The sequence below is a fragment of the Thamnophis sirtalis genome, unplaced genomic scaffold, assembly GCF_051295495.1.
Source record: "Thamnophis sirtalis isolate CommonGarterSnake01/CBP01778 unplaced genomic scaffold, rThaSir2_p1.2 scaffold_10, whole genome shotgun sequence".
Taxonomy (NCBI): Eukaryota; Metazoa; Chordata; class Lepidosauria; order Squamata; family Natricidae; genus Thamnophis; species Thamnophis sirtalis.
This window is the reverse complement of record NW_028261390.1, coordinates 64,660,629-64,668,686: the sequence shown is the minus strand read 5'-3', so window position 1 is coordinate 64,668,686 and position 8,058 is coordinate 64,660,629. Positions and strand designations below refer to the sequence as shown.

Here is an 8,058-nt window from a genome sequence, read left to right as displayed (position 1 = left end):
TTTCTCCTCTTCTCCTTCTCTTCCTCCTTTTCTCTTCTCCTCCTCCTCCTCCTTTCCTCCCCCTCCTTTCTTCTCCTTCTCCTCCTCCTCTCCCTCCCTCTCCTCCTTTTCTTCTCTTCTCCTTCTCTTCCTCCTCCTTTTCTCTCCTCCTCTCCCTCCCTCTCCTCCTTTTCTTCTCTTCTCCTTCTCTTCCTCCTCCTTTTCTCTCCTCCTCCTCCTCTCCTCTTCCTCCCTCTCCTCCCTTCTTCTCTTTCTCCTCCTCCTCCTCCTCCTCTCCTTCTTGTTTCCTCCTCCCCCTCCCCTTCCTCCTCCTCTTCGCCTGCGAGCAGCCACGGCGAGGCGCGCCGAGAAGGACCAGCGAGCGCTTCGAAGGCGCGGCGCGCCAGCCGCCCAGCCAAAGTTTGGCAGCCTTGGCTTCCTTTCCGTCCGCTGCGAGGCGCGACCTGCTTCTCCCCCAACGAAAGCGAACAACCAGCCCTCGCGGAAAGGCGCTGTTACTCCGGAGAGGGCGAGGTTAACAAGCGCCGTCTCGGAAGCTGCCTCCCCGCCGTCAAGGGGACGGAGGAAGACGGTGGTAGTGGGCGGCGGCGGCGGTGCCGGCAGTAGTCGCGGCTGTTCGGCTCTTTTCCCACCGCGGTGTCGTTTCGTCCTTCGCCCCGCCGGCAGGTTCCGCTTCGTACGGTCAGGTAAGAGGGGGGGAAACCCCAAACCGCTTCTCCCTTTTTTTTGCAAGTCACTTTCGGTGGTTACAGACGGAGCCCCGGTCCGTAAGTCTCCTTGACTTTCCCCGCGCAGGCGGCAGGTGTTTGAACTGCTGGATTGAATGGTTTCTACACCTGGTTGTAAGTCCAAGGGAACAAGCACTAGCTCGCTTGTTGGGCTGTTCTGTACAACTTTACTCTGCGTTAGAATCCCGAACCTTGGACCTTACGGTGCTAAAAGGAAGTGGTAAACACTAAGGCAACAACAACAACAACAACAACAACAACAACAACAACAACAAGCACACATACAAACTGGGTGAAACCAGGATTAATCGCAGTAACTGTGAGAGGGATCTTGGGAGTTTTAGTTGGCAACCAGCTAAATATGAGCCAGAAGTGTGTGGGTGATAGCCAAAAAAAAAGCCACTTGAGACTTTCAAGAAGAGATTGGACTGCCATTTGTCAGAAATGGTGTAGGGTCTCCTGTTTGAGCCGGGGTGGGGGTGGGGTGGACTAGATGACCTAAAAGGTCCCTTCCAACTAAAGGGCGCTCAACGAAAGCGCGTACGTGACGTCATCACAGCGCGACGAAAACAGCACGCTGTGAGTGGTAAAGTTAAAATTAACGCGTAAATCTAACCCTAACCCCCCCAAACCTAACCCTAAACCTAACCCTAAACCTAACCCTAAACCTAACCCTTAACCTAACCCTAAACCTAACCCTTAACCTAACCCTAAACCTAACCCTAAACCTAACCCTTAACGCTAAACCTAACGCTAACCCTTAACCTAACCCTAAACTTAACCCTAACACTTAACGTAACCCTAACCCTAACCCTAAACCTAACCCTTACCTTTACGTGAATCGGCTTGCTTTAAAAGCGCTTTTTAAAGCGCCCTTTTTTCTCCGCGGTCGTATTTGTCGCGCTGCTGATGACATCACGTACGCGCTTTAATCGGGCGTGCTTTAGTGGACCGTGGTTTTGTCGTGCCACGCTTTCCAACTCTGCATTAACAGAGGGATACAATCAAAATCAAGTGAAGTACTAATGCCACTCTATAAAGCCTTTGTAAAGAAGACCACACCTAAAATATTGCATCCAGTTTTGGCCACCACACTATAAGTTTGTGGAGACTGTAGATTCTAGAAAGAGTGCAGAGAAGAGCAACCAGGATGATTAGGGGACCGGAGACTAAAACATATGAAGAACGGTTGCAGGAACTGGGCCTGGCTAGTCTAGTCAAGAGAAGGACCAGGGGAGACATGATAGCAGTCTTCCCATATTTGAAAGGCTGCCACAGAGAGGAAGGGGGTCAAGCTATTTCCCAAGGCACCTGAAGGGCAGACAAGGAATAATGGATGGAAACTGATCAAGGAGAAATTCAATCTAGAAATGAGGAGGAATTTTCGGACAGAACAATCAACCCATGGGACAGAAGGTTGTGGGAGTTCCATCACTTGAGACTTTCAAGAAGAGATTGGACTGCCATTTGTCTGAAATGGTGTAGGGTCTCCTGTTTGGGCCGGATGGGGGTGGGGGGTGGACTAGATGACCTAAAAGGTCCCTTCCAACTCTTGTTAATCTGTTAAACCTGTTGAACCGTACTAGTAATTGGCAGCTGGGGGGAGGAGGGGAATTCTTTAAACTTCACGGCCCAGAAAGTCTTCATGGGAATATCTTGGAAGGATCCTACCGAATCTTTGGAATTGGAGCTTTCCCAAGACTTGGTATAGATAGTCCTTGACTTACAACAGTTCCCATAGTGACCGTTCAAATTTACAAAGGCACTGAAGAAAGGGACTTACGGCCATTTTTTCAGAAAGGTCGGCAGCACGGCCGTTCGAATCCCTAGCGCTGCGTAATGGAGTGAGCTCCCGTTACTTGTCCCAGCTTCTGCCAACCTAGCAGTTCGAAAGCACATAAAAATGCGAGTAGAAAAATAGGAACCACCTTTGGTGGGAAGGGAACAGCGTTCTATGCGCCTTCGGCATTTAGTCATGCCGGCCACATGACCACGAATATGTCTTCGGACAGCGCTGGCTCTTCGGCTTTGAAACGGAGATGAGCACCGCCCCCTAGAGTCGGGAACGAATAGCACACATGTGCGAGGGGAACCTTTACCTAACAACCTTTCGCAACATTCTGCATGGTTCCTGTGATCTCAAAATTCAGATGCTTGGCAACTGGTTCAGACATATGGCGGTTGCTGTGTCCTGGGGGGGTCATAGGTGATCCCGTCTTGCGACCTTCGGACAAGCAAAGTCAGTGGGGAAGCCAGGCTCCCTTCGCAATCAGGTGACTAACTTTATCAACTGCAGTGCTTCACTTAACAACCGGGGCAAGAAAGGTCGTAAAAAAGGGGGCAGAACTCACTTAACAAAAGGTCTCACTTAACGGCAGAAATGTTGGCCTTGGTTGTGGTCTTTAGGACGAGGACTGCCTTGTATGGCATGCTCTTTACAGTTGTCAGCAGCCTTTTGATGAATATGGTGCCCGACTTGGGTGAAAACTCTAGTTTTCCAGCTACTTGAATTCACAACGTTGAATTTACAACTAAGTTCTGTATGTTTCTTGCACCAGAATGTGTCAACAGACAATCTAGAAATAGTGACAATGCAGGGTCTACTATAGGCTTTCTCTCTGGTCGTGTAAGAACTCGGCTGATGGGAATTGCAATGAAGCATACTGGGAGTAACTGGGTTCGGACGTTGGGCTGGAACTGGGGAAACTAATTTTAAGTATCCACTTCCAGTCAGAAGGGAGCAATAACTACATGTAACTCTTGACTTACAACCAGTGGTAAAATTCATTTTTTTTTTACTCTCGGTTCTATGGGCGTGGCTTGGTGGGCGTGGCAAGGGAGGGATACCGCAAAATCCCCATTCCCTCCCGATCAGCTGGGACTCGGGAGACAGAGAATAGATGGGGCGGGGCCAGCCAGAGGTGGTATTTGCCGGTTCTTCGAACTACCCAAAATTTCCGCTACTGGTTTTCCAGAACCTGTGAGAACCTGCTGAATTTCAATCCTGCTTACAACATTCATTTAATGACCGCTCAAAGTTTCAGTGGCATTGAAAAAAAGTGACTTATGACCATTCTCCACACCTACAACCATCGCAGCATCTCCATGGTCAATCTAAATTCAGATGTTTGACAACTGACTCATATTTATGACGGTTGCAGTGCCCCGGGGGCATGGGATCAGCTTTTGCGACCTTCTGACAAGCAAACTCAAGCGAGGTTCATTGAACAACCATGTCACCAACTTAACAACTGCAGTGATTCACTTAATGACCGTAGCAAGAAAGGTCGTGAAATGGGGCAAAATTTGCTTACCAATTGTCTCGTTTAGCTATAGAAATTTTGGCCTCGGTTGTCGTCGTAAGTCGAGGACTAACTGTATTTATTTCACAGGGCTTTCGTTAAGATAACTTGGAAAGGAAATTCAACAGCATGTTTTCCACCGTGAATTACTTGAAATAAAGATAGCATTTATGTGTGTCTGCACCAGGATAAAAATGTTCCTTCCTTCAGTGACTTTCGGAATTGATATTTGAATGACTTAAGGGGTTGATTAAGAGGAGATAAATACTGAAAACTGTTTTGAAAAACATTTTCACACCTAGATTCCAGAGAAGATATATACCATATTTTTCAGAGTATAAGACGCACAGGAGTATAAGACGCACCAAGGTTTTGAAGAGGCAAATTAAAAAAAAAAAGTTTTTGCACTCTGCAAACTTCCCAAAAATGGCCCGTTTTTTTCCAAAAACAAGCCCCCCCCCCAAATGGCATGAATAGCCTTTAGGGGGCTTGCAGAGTGCTGGGGGGGGGGGAATGAGCAAAAAACGGCCCATTTTTCGTAAAAACAAAAGGGCCTGGATAGCCTTTAGGAAGCTTATAGAGTGCTCCTGGGGGCTGGGGGGGGGGGTACAATTGAGGAAAAAAAGGGCCATTTTTTTGCTCATTTCTGCTCTCCCCAGCCCCCAGGAGCTCTCTAAAAGCTTCCTACAAGCTATGCACAACCATTTTGGTGAAGGGACGGAGTTTTGGAAGACAGGTTGATTTTGAAGAGGTAAATTTTTTGAGGGAAAAGGGTGCATCTTATACTCCAAAAAATACGGTAGATCAGAAATCTTTTTTTAAAAAAAAATACCTTATTTAGGACTATAAGATATACCGTAGTATAAGACACACCATGATTTTGAAGAGGTAAATTTTTTGAAAAAGTGTTTGCACTCTGCATGCCTCCCAAACCCTCTGCACAAAAAAAGGGGGGGGCATTCAGAGCTTTAGGAGACTTGTAGAGTGCTCCTGGAGGTTGGGGGGGGGGGAAATGAGCAAAAAATGGACCATATTTTGCAAAAAAAAGGCATGCAGAATTTGGGAGGCTTGTAGAATGCTAGTGGGGACTGGTGGGGGGGGGGAGCAAAAACAGCCTCTACTTTGCAGCCTGTACAATACTTTGCAAGTTTCTCAAACCCTCTGCGTGTCCATTTTTGCAAAGGGGGTGGAGTTTCGGTAGGGCAAAAAATGCTGTATTAAGTTGATAAGACGCACCCAGATTTTCACCCTCTTTTTTGGGGGGGGGGGAAGGTTAGTCTTATACTCTGAAAAATACAGTAGTTGATGTGGATGAAATTGGGGTTTTTTTTAAGCTATTGTTAAGATCCTTCTTGCTTTTATTCATAGAGTTGCTGAACCTTTTTCTAAAGCTCAACTTCAATTTAACGGCCTTACGATAAAAGATGAACTGGCTAAGGATTTCCCGTAATCACCCTGCTAGGTGAAACTATACATTTTAAATTAATGCCCAGGCAATTATTACAAACATGTTGTTTTTTTTATTAGTAAAAGAAAAATACAACAGCCAATAGATTGCAAAAGACAATACAACATCCACCACTGTTTTGCTTTACATTTGACTACGTTTCGAGACTTTTCCATAATAACAAGATCGTTATGGACATCAAAAGTTAGGCATCTTCTTCCCTCCCTCCCTCTTTCCTTCCCTCGTTTCTTCTCTCCCACTCCCCTTCCTTCCCTCCCTCCTTCTCTCCTTCCCTCCTTCCTTCCCTCCTTTCTTTTCTCCTTTTCTCCTTCCCTTCCCCCTCCCTTTCCTCCTTCCTTCCCCCCTTCCTTCTCTCATACATTCCCTCCTTCCTTCCCTCCTTCCCTCCTTCCTTTCTTTTCTCTTAGATTCCCTCCTTTCTTCCCTCCTTCCTTCCTTCCTTTCTTCTCTCCTTCTCTCCTTCCTTCCTTCCCTCCTTCCCTCCTTACTTCCCTCCTTTCTTTTCTCCTTTTCTCCTTCCCTTCCCCCTCCCTTTCCTCCTTCCTTCCCCCCTTCCTTCTCTCATACATTCCCTCCTTCCTTCCCTCCTTCCCTCCTTCCTTTCTTTTCTCTTAGATTCCCTCCTTTCTTCCCTCCTTCCTTCCTTCCTTCCTTTCTTCTCTCCTTCTCTCCTTCCTTCCTTCCCTCCTTCCCTCCTTACTTCCCTCCCTGCTTCCCTCCCTCCTTCCTATTACAAACATGTTGATGATTCATTTCTCTGATTACAACAGGGGTGTCAAACTCAAGGCGTGGGGGGGCCGGATCCGGCTTGCGGGGTGTTTAGACCTGGCCCGCAAGGCTGCCCTTGAAATAGCGAATTACTGGCCCGCAGTGTCTCTGCCAGCGAAAACCGAGCCCGTGAGGGTTAGGGTGCCCCCACCAAGTTCTATTTTCACTGTTGCAGGAGGCCGTTGCAGCTGAAAACAGAGCTCGGGAGCCCGTTTTCGCTGGCAGAGCCCTTGGGCGAGCATAGGCACCCCCAACACAAGTGATGTCATGCTGGCCATGCCCCCCCCCCCCGCTTCCCAAGGTCAAACACAACCCTGATGTGGCCCTGAATGAATTCAAGTTTGACGCACCTGGATTACAAGAAACATGGTTTCAATATTACTATGAGTCAGCCAGTACCTGCTGACCTCGTAGCCTAAATGTGAAAGTTTTGGACTACTAAGAAAGCTGATGAATCTCAAACTTTGTCCTGAAATAGCCAGCAAGGATATTCTATAATAATAGATAGCCTGCACTCAGATGTATAGATTGACAACAGGAAGTTCAGTTAACAACGAGGAACGAGGCCGTGTCTTAATAGTGACGCTCTGTTTATACTCACATTGTTTGCCATCAGAGGCCATGTTTATATGTCACACTTACTCATAATTGATTTATCTGTGATTTCTTTAGCTCAGTTTTCCAGGTAGATATGGACATTGTTTCCCCAACATAAAACTGGTGGGTTGTTACTTATTAATTATTTTATTTAACCTGGCTATTCATTTAACAACTCTGGTTGGCTCCCAGAGTTAAAATAAGCCAGCATGGATTTATTTTTCATGTTCAAAACTTTTATTACGGGCAGTCCTCAACTTAAAACCACAACTGAGCCCAGAATTTCATGTAGCTAAGCAAGGCCGTTGTGAAGCGAACCGTGTTATGACCTCTCTTGCCGCAGTTTTGAGTGAGACACTGCGGTTGTTAAGTTAGTGACGCAGTTGTTAAGTGAATCTGGTTTCCCCGTTGCCTTTGCTTTTGCAAACGGTCAGGGCCGGATTTAGATGAAAAGAGGCCCTAGGCTATTCCACTTATGAGGCCCTTTCACCTCCCATTTTTAAGTTTGTAAATTACATGAGAGACAATAAAATACATCATTACTGTGATATATATCAATATATATCAATATATATAGCTGGCCTCCCGACGGAGGGCGGCTCTGCTCTGCGGCAAAGGCAGCGAGGCCAGCCGCCTCCCCTGCTGCGCTCAGCTGCCCGGCTCGGCCCCCTCACCCTCACCTGCCTGGCCGCTGGTGGGCTCCGCGTCGACGGGGCGGCTACTGGGAGCGGCCGCGCCTCTCGCCCGACCGCCGGTGCCGGGAACGTGGGCGGGCTCCCCAACTGCCGCGGCGCTGGAACGATCTTAACCAATACATTTTTATGTTTGTTTATTAGTCATATGCGTAGAATTTCTCCTTATTTTCGGTTCAGTGTTTTAGTGTTCACTGTTTTTAGAATAGTGTAATTTTAATTTTGCTAACAATTTGAATGTAGGCCCCTCTTGATCTTGAGGCCCTAGGCTGAAGCCTAGTTAGCCTCTAGGGAAATCCGGCCCTGCAAACGGTTGCAAAAGGAGATCACATGACCCCAGGGCATTGCAACCGTCATAAATGTGAGACAGTTGTCACGTGTCTGAATTTTATCCTATGGCCGTGTGGATGTTCCAGTGCTATTGTAACTTTGCACAGTCACTAAATGAAACTGTTGGGAATTGGGGACTACCTGTAGTTTATCAGAATATAAAATACAAAAAG

The 8,058-nt window shown here is 47.2% G+C and overlaps 1 protein-coding gene across 1 annotated transcript in view; it reads left to right on the top strand.

The window, feature by feature from the left end:
• Window positions 1–563: 563 nt before the first annotated feature.
• Window positions 564–8,058, top strand: part of TEC (tec protein tyrosine kinase) — an 83,593-nt gene continuing 76,098 nt past the window's right edge. Inside the window, exon 1 of the mRNA XM_087724783.1 lies at window positions 564–686. The gene's annotated coding sequence lies outside the window, so the exon portion shown is untranslated. The remainder of the gene's footprint in view (window positions 687–8,058) is intronic.